The 12,964-nt window shown below is 47.4% G+C and overlaps 1 protein-coding gene across 1 annotated transcript in view; it reads left to right on the top strand.

The window, feature by feature from the left end:
- LOC129831691 (ventricular zone-expressed PH domain-containing protein-like) overlaps positions 1-12,964 on the top strand; it is a 218,039-nt gene that overhangs the window by 57,158 nt on the left and 147,917 nt on the right. The gene's annotated exons all lie outside the window — the stretch shown is intronic.

Below are 12,964 nucleotides of genomic sequence, written 5' to 3'. Positions count from 1 at the left end.
GATAGAGGGAGGGAAAGAGATAGAGGGGGAGGGAGAGATAGAGGGAGATAGAGAGAGAGAGCTGGAGGGAGGGAGATAGAGGGAGAGATATATGGAAGGAGATATAGAGAGATGGAGGGAGGGAGAGATAGAGCTGGAGGGAGAGATAGAGGGAGGGAGGGAGGGAGATAGAGGGAGAGATAGATGGAAGGAGAGATAGAGGGAGGAAGAGATAAAGGGAGAGATAGAGAGAGGGAGGGAGGGAGAGATAGAGCTGGAGGGAGAGATAGAGGGAGGGAGGGAGGGAGATAGAGGGAGAGATAGATGGAAGGAGAGATAGAGGGAGGAAGAGATAAAGGGAGAGATAGAGAGAGGGAGGGAGGGAGGAAGAGAGAGTGAAAGGGAGGGAGGGTGAGATAGAGGGAAGGGGAGAGATAGAGGGAGGGAGGGAGGTAGATAGAGAGGGAGGGAGGGAGGGAGGGAGGGTAGGGTAGTGTGTGGGGGGGTTAGTGTAGGGTAGTGGTGTGTATCTGTGGGGGTTATGGTAGTGGGATTTAGGGTAGGGCTGTGTATCTGTGGGGGGTGGTGGTAGTGGGATGTGTGTCAGGGCTTTAGGGCAGGGTTGTGTGTGTGTGTGTGTGTGGGGGGGGGGGGGTGTATTGGTAGGGTGTGTGTGTGTGTGTGTGGGGGGGGGGGGTGTATTGGTAGGGTGTGTGTGTGTGTGTGTGGGGGGGGGTTAGAGCAGGGGTGTGTTAAGGGGGGTGTTATGGTAGGGGTGTTTAGGGGGGTGTTATGGTAGGGGTGTGTTTAGGGGGGCGTTAGAGTAGGGGTGTGTTTGGGGGGGTGTTAGAGTAGGGGTGTGTTTGGGGGGGGAGTGTTATGGTAGGGATGTGTTTAGAGGGGGGTGTTATGGTAGGGGTGTGTTTAGGGGGGAAAGGGGGATACATAGTCAGTTGTACAACTGAATGCATTCAATTGAAATGTGTCTTCTGCATTTCACCAAACCCCTCTGAATCGACATCCACGTCTTCGGTGCCCGGGGAACAGTGGGTTAACTGCCTTGTTCAGGGGCAGAACTGCAGATTTTTACCTTGTCAGCTCGGGGATTCGATCCAGCAACCTTTAGGGTTAGGGTCGGGCTGTGTGTGTGGGGGCGGCGGGTTAGGGTGGTGGTGTGTATGTGTGTGTGTGGGGGGAGGAGGGGGGGGGGTTAGGATAGGGGTGTGTGTGTGGGTTAGGATAGGGGTGGGTGTGTGGGTTAGAATAGGAGTGTGTGTGGGTTAGGGTAGGGGTGTGTGTGTGGGTTAGGATAGGGGTGTGTGTGTGGGTTAGGATAGGGGTGTGTGTGTGGGTTAGGATAGGGGTGGGTGTGTGGGTTAGGATAGGGGTGTGTGTGTGTGGGTTAGATTAGGAGTGTGTGTGTGGGTTAGGATAGGGGTGGGTGTGTGGGTTAGGATAGGGGTGGGTGGGTGTGTGGGTTAGGATAGGGGTGTGTGTGTGGGTTAGGATAGGGGTGGGTGTGTGGGTTAGGATAGTGGTGTGTGTGTGGGTTAGGATAGGGGTGTGTGTGTGGGTTAGGATAGGGGTGTGTGTGTGGGTTAGGATAGGGGTGTGTGTGTGGGTTAGAATAGGGGTGTGTGTGTGGGTTAGGATAGGGGTGTGTGTGTGGGTTAGAATAGGGGTGGGATGGGGTGAATGGGACTCAGTATTTTGGGGGGTTCTAAATGGGGATATTGTTCTCGCTCTAACTTTAGTTTATTTATTTATTGTTCCAACTGACTCAAAGTGTGTGTGTGTGTGTGTGTATTCAGGGGGGATGGCGTAATTACTTCCTCATGGGATTTTTAAGGATTTGACTCCACCCCCACATGCCCTCTCTCTCTCTCTCTCTCTCTCTCTCTCTCCCTCTTCCTCTCCCTCTCTCTCTCTCTCTCTCTCTCTCTCTCTCTCTCTCTCTCTCTCTCTCTCTCTCTCTCTCTCTCTCTCTCTCCCTCTCCCTCTCCCTCTCCCTCTCCCTCTCTCCCTCTCTCTCTTCCTCTTTCTCGTTCTCTGATGCCAGTGGGTGGACGTGCTACCCTGAGGTCTTAAAAACATGAAAGCACTTTCCTCCTTTATTTAATAGCACATGGGAGAGGAGAGGGTGACCTCCCTGTCTTTGACCTCCTAACTCACAACTTAACGGAGGTGACTTGGGGAGATTGAGAAAGACATAGAGAGAAAGAGAGAGGGATGGAGAAAGAGAGAGAGCGCGAGAGAGATAGAGAGATAGGGAGGGAGATAGAGAGAGAGATAGGGAGGGAGATAGAGACTGGGAGGGAGGGAGAGAGGGAGAGGGAGAGAGGGGGAGAGAGGGAGAGAGGGAGAGAGAGAGAGAGCGAGAGAGAGAGAGAGAAAGAGGGAGAGAGAGAGAGAGAGGGAGAGGGAGAGAGAGAGGGAGAGAGAGAGGGGGAAGATCTATCAGAAGATCAGCACCTAGATCTTCTGCAGATATTGTCAGACCTGGTTCCTGTCAGACCTGGGCCCTGACCGTAAATCTCAATAAGACAACAATAATGGTGTTCCAAAAAAGGTCCAGTTCCCAGGACCACAAATACAAATTCCATCTAGACACTGTTGCCCTGGAGCACACAAAAAACTATACATACCTTGGCTTAAACATCTGGTCCACAGGTAACTTCCACAAAGCTTTGAACGAGCTGAGGACGAGGCAAGAAGGGCCTTCTATGCCATGAAGAGATACATAAAATTCGACACACCAGTTAGGATCTGGCTAAAAATACTTGTATAACCCAATGCCCTTTATGGTTGTGAGCTCTGTTCACAAACACAAACAGACCCCACAGAGCCCCAGGACAACAACACAATTAGACCCAACCAAATCATGGGAAAACAAAAATAATTACTTGACACATTGGAAAGAATTATCCAAAATACAGAGCAAACTAGAATGCTAATTGACCCTAAACAGAGAGTACACCGTGGCAGAATACCTGACCACTGTGACTGACCCAAACTTAAGGACAACTTTGACTATGTACAGACTCAGTGAGCATAGCCTTGCTATTGAGAAAGGCCGCCGTAGGCAGACATGGCTCTCAAGAGAAGACAGACTATGTGTACACTGCCCACAAAATGAGGTGGAAACCGAGCTGCACTTCCTGACCTCCTGCCCAATGTATGACCATATTAGAGACACATATTTCCCTCAGATTACACAGATCCACAAAGAATTTGAAACAAACCCAATTTTAATAAACTCACTTAACTACGGTGAAATACCACAGTGTAACATCACAGCAGCAAGATGTGTGACCTGATGTCACAAGACAATGTCAACCATTGAAGTACAAACAATATGGTAAATACAACCCATATTTATGTTTGTTTATTTTCCATTTTGTACTTTAACTATTTGCACATCATTACAACACCGTATATAGACATAATGTGACATCTGACATGTCTGTATTCTCTTGGAACTTTGTGAATGTAATGTTTACTGTTCATTTTTTATTTTTTATTTCACTTTTGTTTATTATCTATTTCACTTCAGTTGGCAATGTTTATATGTTTTCCATGCAAATAAAGCCCTTAAATTGAATTGAGAGAGAGAGAGAGCGAGACAGAGAGAGTGTGTGTGTGAGACAGAGAGCGAGTGTGTGTGTGTGAGACAGATTGCCCTATACGTAAATGAAGGAGGAGGATGTGTGTTTTGAATGCATATCATAAGTGATGTTATTTCATGCCACTTAAGATGTAGAGGATCTACACAACAGTTCTTTACAGTTCTGTTTAAACAGCGGCTCTTTACAGCAGTTCTTTACAGTTCTGTTTAAACAGCGGCTCTTTACAGCAGTTCTTTACAGTTCTGTTTAAACAGCGGCTCTTTACAGCAGTTCTTTACAGTTCTGTTTAAACAGTGGCTCTTTACAACAGTTCTTTACAGTTCTGTTTAAACAGCGGCTCTTTACAGCAGTTCTTTACAGTTCTGTTTAAACAGCGGCTCTTTACAGCAGTTCTTTACAGTTCTGTTTAAACAGCGGCTCTTTACAACAGTTCTTTACAGTTCTGTTTAAACAGCGGATCTTTACAACAGTTCTTTACAGTTCTGTTTAAACAGCGGCTCTTTACAGCAGTTCTTTACAGTTCTGTTTAAACAGCGGCTCTTTACAGCAGTTCTTTACAGTTCTGTTTAAACAGCGGCTCTTTACAGCAGTTCTTTACAGTTCTGTTTAAACAGCGGCTCTTTACAACAGGTCTTTACAGTTCTGTTTAAACAGCGGCTCTTTACAACAGGTCTTTACAGTTCTGTTTAAACAGCGGCTCTTTACAGCAGTTCTTTACAGTTCTGTTTAAACAGCGGCTCTTTACAACAGTTCTTTACAGTTCTGTTTAAACAGCGGCTCTTTACAGCAGTTCTTTACAGTTCTGTTTAAACAGCGGCTCTTTACAGCAGTTCTTTACAGTTCTGTTTAAACAGCGGCTCTTTACAACAGGTCTTTACAGTTCTGTTTAAACAGCGGCTCTTTACAACAGTTCTTTACAGTTCTGTTTAAACAGCGGCTCTTTACAACAGTTCTTTACAGTTCTGTTTAAACAGCGGCTCTTTACAACAGTTCTTTACAGTTCTGTTTAACCAATTCTAGTGTGAATCACTGCAGTAATGTTAACCTATTCCAGTCTGAATCACTCTGCAGTAATGTTAACCTATTCTAGTGTGAATCACTCTGCAGCAGAGGAGGCTGGTGGGAGAGTCTATAGGACAGGTTCATTGTAATGTCTGGAATGGTACTGTGGAACGGTATCAAACACATCCAACATATGGAAACTACATGTTTGATACCGTTCCATTTATTCCATTCCAGACATTACAATGAACCTGTCCTGCTATATCTCCTACAACCAGCCCCCACTGCTCGGCAGTAATGTTAACTAACCTATGCTAGGACATGAGTCTGACAGCAAAACCACAGACACTCCCATATCAACTGACTCATCAGAAACAGGCCCAGGGAAACTAGAAAATATCTCTCTTCCTCTCCCACCCCTCTCTCTCTCTTCCTCTCCCACCCCTCTCTCTCTTCCTCTCCCACCCCTCTCTCTCTATTCCTCCCCCACCCCTCTCTCTCTTCCTCTCCACCCCTCTCTCTCTACCTCTCCCACCCCTCTCTCTCTTCCTCTCCCACCCCTCTCTCTCTCTTCCTCCCCCACCCCTCTCTCTCTTCCTCTCCCACCCCTCTCTCTCTTCCTCTCCCACCACTCTCTCTCTCTTCCTCTCCCACCCCTCTCTCTCTTCCTCTCCCACCCCTCTCTCTCTCTTCCTCTCCCACCCCTCTCTCTTCCTCTCCCACCCCTCTCTCTATTCCTCTCCCACCCATCTCTCTCTCTTCCTCTCCCACCCCTCTCTCTCTCTTCCTCTCCCACCCCTCTCTCTCTCTTCCTCTCCCACCCCTCTCTCTCTTCCTCTCCCACTCCTCTCTCTCTTCCTCACCCACCCCTCTCTCTCTCTTCCCCTCCCACCCCTCTATCTCTTCCTCTCCCACCCCTCTCTCTCTTCCTCTCCCACCCCTCTCTCTCTCTTCCTCTCCCACCCCTCTCTCTCTTCCTCTCCCACCCCTCTCTCTCTATTCCTCCCCCACCCCTCTCTCTCTTCCTCTCCCACCCCTCTCTCTCTTCCTCTCCCACCCCTCTCTCTCTTCCTCTCCCACCCCTCTCTCTCTCTTCCTCCCCCACCCCTCTCTCTCTTCCTCTCCCACCCCTCTCTCTCTTCCTCTCCCACCCCTCTCTCTCTTCCTCTCCCACCCCTCTCTCTCTCTTCCTCTCCCACCCCTCTCTCTCTTCCTCTCCCACCCCTCTCTCTCTCTTCCTCCCCCACCCCTCTCTCTCTTCCTCTCCCACCCCTCTCTCTCTTCCTCTCCCACCCCTCTCTCTCTTCCTCTCCCACCCCTCTCTCTCTCTTCCTCTCCCATCCCTCTCTCTCTTCCTCTCCCACCCCTCTCTCTCTCTTCCTCTCCCACCCCTCTCTCTCTTCCTCTCCCACCCCTCTCTCTCTTCCTCTCCCACCCCTCTCTCTCTTCCTCTCCCACCCCTCTCTCTCTCTTCCTCTCCCACCCCTCTCTCTCTTCCTCTCCCACTCCTCTCTCTCTTCCTCTCCCACCCCTCTCTCTCTCTTCCCCTCCCACCCCTCTCTCTCTTCCTCTCCCACCCCTCTCTCTCTTCCCTCCCACCTCTCTCTCTCTCTTCCCTCCCACCTCTCTCTCTCTTCCTCTCCCACCCCTCTCTCTCTCTTCCTCTCCCACCCCTCTCTCTCTTCCTCTCCCACCCCTCTCTCCTACTTCCTCTCCCACCCCTCTCTCTCTTCCTCTCCCACCCCTCTCTCTCTTCCTCTCCCACCCCTCTCTCTCTTCCCTCCCACCTCTCTCTCTCTCTTCCCTCCCACCTCTCTCTCTCTTCCCTCCCACCTCTCTCTCTCTTCCTCTCCCACCCCTCTCTCTCTCTCTCTTAAATAAATAAATAAATAAAGTAAAACATTTAAAATAAATATAGGCTATATACAGAGGGTACCGTCAAGGCTACAGGTTAGTCAAGGTTTCTGTCTTCATGCCACTTAAAATGTACAGTACCTACACAGCAGCTCTCTCTACCAACACTCACCAGCATGGACATGATGAGGATGATGAGGATGATGATGAAACACATGGCATGTACACACATGTACAGTAACTTATTTATTTTAAGGTCACAGTGATGGCAAGAATAGTTTATGTTTTCACGTGTTAACCAGGGAGACAGACAGACCTATTCTACCTTCCTCCCTCTTGGGACCTTCCCTCTGAACAACATTCTGTTACTATCTCGGACCTTCCCTCTGAACAACATTCTGTTACTATCTGGGGCCTTCCCTCTGAACAACATTCTGTTACTATCTGGGGCCTTCCCTCTGAACAACATTCTGTTACTATCTGGGGCCTTCCCTCTGAACAACCTTCTGTTACTATCTCGGACCTTCCCTCTGAACAACATTCTGTTACTATCTCGACCTTCCCTCTGAACAACATTCTGTTACTATCTGGGGCCTTCCCTCTGGACAACCTTCTGTTACTATCTGGGGCCTTCCCTCTGAAAAACATTCTGTTACTATCTGGGGCCTTCCCTCTGAACAACCTTCTGTTACTATCTGGGGCCTTCCCTCTGAACAACCTTCTGTTACTATCTGGGGCCTTCCCTCTGAAGAACATTCTGTTACTATCTGGGGCCTTCCCTCTGAACAACATTCTGTTACTATCTGGGGCCTTCCCTCTGAACAACCTTCTGTTACTATCTGGGGCCTTCCCTCTGAAGAACATTCTGTTACTATCTGGGGCCTTCCCTCTGAACAACATTCTGTTACTATCTGGGGCCTTCCCTTTGAACAACATTCTGTTACTATCTGGGGCCTTCCCTCTGAACAATATTCTGTTACTATCTGGGGCCTTCCCTCTGAACAACCTTCTGTTACTATCTGGGGCCTTCCCTCTGAACAATATTCTGTTACTATCTGGGGCCTTCCCTCTGAACAACATTCTGTTACTATCTGGGGCCTTCCCTCTGAACAACATTCTGTTACTATCTGGGACCTTCCCTCTGAACAATATTCTGTTACTATCTGGGGCCTTCCCTCTGAACAACCTTCTGTTACTATCTGGGGCCTTCCCTCAGAGCAACCTTCTGTTACTATCTGGGGCCTTCCCTCTGAACAACATTCTGTTACTATCTGGGACCTTCCCTCTGAACAATATTCTGTTACTATCTGGGGCCTTCCCTCTGAACAACCTTCTGTTACTATCTGGGGCCTTCCCTCTGAAGAACATTCTGTTACTATCTGGGACCTTCCCTCTGAACAATATTCTGTTACTATCTGGGGCCTTCCCTCTGGACAACCTTCTGTTACTATCTGGGGCCTTCCCTCTGAACAACATTCTGTTACTATCTGAGGCCTTCCCTCTGAACAACATTCTGTTACTATCTGAGGCCTTCCCTCTGAACAACCTTCTGCTACTACCTAGAAAAAAACATTATTGAAATGTATTCACACACACTAAAGCACCTGCCATCTGAGTTGATGATCCATTGCTTGTTACAACACTGGTGTATGTTATTGGACGTAAAGAAAGAAAGTACATTTGGTATGAGGTCTGTAAATAACTGCTGTAAAGAGCCGCTGTTTAAACAGAACTGTAAAGAACTGCTGTAAAGAGCCGCTGTTTAAACAGAACTGTAAAGGACTGCTGTAAAGAGCCGCTGTTTAAACAGAACTGTAAAGAACTGCTGTAAAGAGCCGCTGTTTAAACAGAACTGGAAAGAACTGTTGTAAAGAGCCGCTGTTTAAACAGAACTGTAAAGAACTGCTGTAAAGAGCCGCTGTTTAAACAGAACTGTAAAGAACTGCTGTAAAGAGCCGGTGTTTAAACAGAACTGTAAAGAACTGCTGTAAAGAGCCGCTGTTTAAACAGAACTGGAAAGAACTGCTGTAAAGAGCCGCTGTTTAAACAGAACTGTAAAGAACTGCTGTAAAGAGCCGCTGTTTAAACAGAACTGGAAAGAACTGCTGTAAAGAGCCGCAGTTTAAACAGAACTGTAAAGAACTGCTGTAAAGAGCCGGTGTTTAAACAGAACTGTAAAGAACTGCTGTAAAGAGCCGCTGTTTAAACAGAACTGGAAAGAACTGCTGTAAAGAGCCGCAGTTTAAACAGAACTGTAAAGAACTGCTGTAAAGAGCCGCTGTTTAAACAGAACTGTAAAGAACTGCTGTAAAGAGCCACTGTTTAAACAGAACTGTAAAGAACTGCTGTAAAGAGCCTCTGTTTAAACAGAACAGTAAATAACTGTTGTAAAGAGCCGCTGTTTAAACAGAACTGTAAAGAACTGCTGTAAAGAGCCGCAGTTTAAACAGAACTGGAAAGAACTGCTGTAAAGAGCCGCAGTTTAAACAGAACTGTAAAGAACTGCTGTAAAGAGCCGCTGTTTAAACAGAACTGTAAAGAACTGCTGTAAAGAGCCACTGTTTAAACAGAACTGTAAAGAACTGCTGTAAAGAGCCTCTGTTTAAACAGAACAGTAAATAACTGTTGTAAAGAGCCGCTGTTTAAACAGAACTGTAAAGAACTGCTGTAAAGAGCCGCTGTTTAAACAGAACTGTAAAGAACTGCTGTAAAGAGCCGGTGTTTAAACAGAACTGTAAAGAACTGCTGTAAAGAGCTGCTGTTTAAACAGAACTGGAAAGAACTGCTGTAAAGAGCCGCTGTTTAAACAGAACTGTAAAGAACTCCTGTAAAGAGCCGCTGTTTAAACAGAACTGGAAAGAACTGCTGTAAAGAGCCGCAGTTTAAACAGAACTGTAAAGAACTGCTGTAAAGAGCCGGTGTTTAAACAGAACTGTAAAGAACTGCTGTAAAGAGCCGCTGTTTAAACAGAACTGGAAAGAACTGCTGTAAAGAGCCGCAGTTTAAACAGAACTGTAAAGAACTGCTGTAAAGAGCCGCTGTTTAAACAGAACTGTAAAGAACTGCTGTAAAGAGCCACTGTTTAAACAGAACTGTAAAGAACTGCTGTAAAGAGCCTCTGTTTAAACAGAACAGTAAATAACTGTTGTAAAGAGCCGCTGTTTAAACAGAACTGTAAAGAACTGTTGTAAAGAGCGGCTGTTTAAACAGAACTGTAAAGAACTGCTGTAAAGAGCCGCTGTTTAACATTACTGCAGAGTGATTCAGACTGGTCAATATCCAAACCACGCTGGTCAATCTCCAAACCACGCTGGTCAATCTCCAAACTACGCTGGTCAATCTCCAAACCACACTGGTCATGTTTCTGTTCATAGTGCTGGTCTTTAGAATAACTTCCCATAGAAGCGAGTTTAATGTTCGGTCCAGTGCTGTAGTATTAATGTTTCTGATGTTAGGCTTTTAGTTTCTGGAGGGTCACTATGAACAAGGTTTTGTTGAATCCTGACATTTATTCTGATTCATTAAAGCCACTTAGCTCTTCACATTCAGATCAGATGTGTTGCTGAAGGCTACAACAGCAGTGTACAGTATCCTGGTTGGGACCTGGGCCCTATGGGACCTGAACCCTATATGATCTGGGCCCTATGGGACCTGAACCCTATATGATCTGGGCCCTATGGGACCTGAACCCTATATGATCTGGGCCCTATGGTACCTGAACCCTATATGATCTGGGTCCTATGGGACCTGAACCCTATATGATCTGGGCCCTATGGGACCTGAACCCTATATGATCTGGGCCCTATGGGACCTGAACCCTATATGATCTGGGCCCTATGGGACCTGAACCCTATATGATTTTGGCCCTATGGGACCTGAACCCTATATGATCTGGGCCCTATGGGACCTGAACCCTATATGATTTGGGCCCTATGGGACCTGAACCCTATATGATCTGGATCCTATGGGACCTGAACCCTATATGATCTGGGCCCTATGGGACCTGAACCCTATATGATCTGGGCCCTATGGGACCTGAACCCTATATGATCTGGGCCCTATGGGACCTGAACCCTATATGATCTGGGCCCTATGGGACATGAACCCTATATGATCTGGGCCCTAAGGGACCTGAACCCTATATAATCTGGGCCCTATGGGATCTGAACCCTATATGATCTGTGCCCTATGGGACCTGAACCCTATATGATCTGGGCCCTATGGTACTTGAACCCTATATGATCTGGGCCCTATGGGACCCGAACCCTATATGATCTGAGCCCTATGGGACCTGAACCCTATATGATCTGGGCCCTATGGGACCTGAACCCTATATAATCTGGGCCCTATGGGACCTGAACCCTATATGATCTGGGCCCTATGGGACCTGAACCCTATATGATCTGGGCCCTATGGGATCTGGGCCAAATGGGATCTGGGCTTTATGGGATCTGGGCCCTAAGGGATCTGGGCCCTGGGATCTGAACCCTATATGATCTAGACCCTATGGGACTTGAACCCTATATGATCTGGGCACTATGGGACCTGAACCCTATATGATCTGGGCCCTATGGGTCCTGAACCCTATATGATCTGGGCCCTATAGGATCTGAACCCTATATGATCTGTGCCCTATGGGACCTGAACCCTATATGATCTGGGCCCTATGGTACTTGAACCCTATATGATCTGGGCCCTATGGGACCCGAACCCTATATGATCTGAGCCCTATGGGACCTGAACCCTATATGATCTGGGCCCTATGGGACCTGAACCCTATATAATCTGGGCCCTATGGGACCTGAACCCTATATGATCTGGGCCCTATGGGACCTGAACCCTATATGATCTGGGCCCTATGGGATCTGGGCCAAATGGGATCTGGGCTTTATGGGATCTGGGCCCTAAGGGATCTGGGCCCTGGGATCTGAACCCTATATGATCTAGACCCTATGGGACTTGAACCCTATATGATCTGGGCACTATGGGATCTGAACCCTATATGATCTGGGCCCTATGGGTCCTGAACCCTATATGATCTGGGCCCTATAGGATCTGAACCCTATATGATCTGGGCCCTATGGGACCTGAACCCTATATGATCTGGGCCCTATGGGATCTGAACCCTATATGATCTGGGCCCTATGGGATCTGAACCCTATATGATCTGGGCCCTATGGGACCTGGGATCTGGGCCCTATGGGATCTGGGCCTTATGGGATCTGGGCCCTATGTGATCTGGGACATATGGGATCTGAACCCTATATGATCTGGGCCCTGGGATCTGGACCCTATGGGATCTGGGCCATATGGGATCTGGGCCATATGGGATCTGGGCCATATGGGATCTGAACCCTATAGAATCTGGGCCCCGTTTGATACCATGCTCCTACCACCATCAGTCTGAAGTAAATTCCATGTAGGCCCTGCTGTCAGCACATTTGGTTCAGGGGCAACTGACCTCACGTCTCTGGGAGGTCAACGTCACTGCACAAGGCTAAGGCACTGTACTCTAGCTACCACCAGCTATACACAATGTACTGTATAGCTACAGTTAATTTCCCAGAATATCATTAGCATACCTCAGTGGTGAGGTGTTAACATGCCCTTCTGGCCTCCACTGTAGGTGTTCATGTTCATACAGACCGCAGTGTCCTGGAAGACTGCTGGGAAACTCTCCTTGTGAGAGTTTAGGCTGGGTTTTCCCTGTGTAGGCTGCCAGAGAGAGAATTACTAGGCCCTGTATCAGCATTCTGGCTGGGGGCTGAAGGATTGCACAGGATACCTTGACTTACTGTAAGTGAGACTCAATGTAGTGCTAAGAACATAACAGTGGAATTATTCATATCTCAGATCCCATAGAGCCCTAAAGTATTCATATCTCAGATCCCATAGAGCCCTAAAGTGTTCATATCTCAGATCCCATAGAGCCCTAAAGTGTTCATATCTCAGATCCCATCGAGCCCTAAAGTGTTCATATCTCAGATCCCATAGAGCCTTAAAGTATTCATATCTCAGATCCCATAGAGCCCTAAAGTATTCATATCTCAGATCCCATCGAGCCCTAAAGTGTTCATATCTCAGATCCCATAGAGCCTTAAAGTATTCATATCTCAGATCCCATAGAGCCTTAAAGTATTCATATCTCAGATCCCATAGAGCCCTAAAGTATTCATATCTCAGATCCCATAGAGCCTTAAAGTATTCATATCTCAGATCCCATAGAGCCCTAAAGTGTTCATATCTCAGATCCCATAGAGCCCTAAAGTGTTCATATCTCAGATCCCATAGAGCCTTAAAGTATTCATATCTCAGATCCCATCGAGCCCTAAAGTGTTCATATCTCAGATCCCATAGAGCCCTAAAGTGTTCATATCTCAGATCCCATAGAGCCCTAAAGTGTTCATATCTCAGATCCCATAGAGCCCTAAAGTGTTCATATCTCAGATCCCATAGAGCCCTAAAGTGTTCAAATCTCTAAAGGAGATGTTCAGGAGTGTGTG

Source organism: Salvelinus fontinalis, chromosome 33, assembly GCF_029448725.1.
Source record: "Salvelinus fontinalis isolate EN_2023a chromosome 33, ASM2944872v1, whole genome shotgun sequence".
Classification (NCBI taxonomy): Eukaryota; Metazoa; Chordata; class Actinopteri; order Salmoniformes; family Salmonidae; genus Salvelinus; species Salvelinus fontinalis.
Note: the sequence above shows the minus strand (reverse complement) of the source record. Positions and strands in the feature narration are given on the sequence as shown.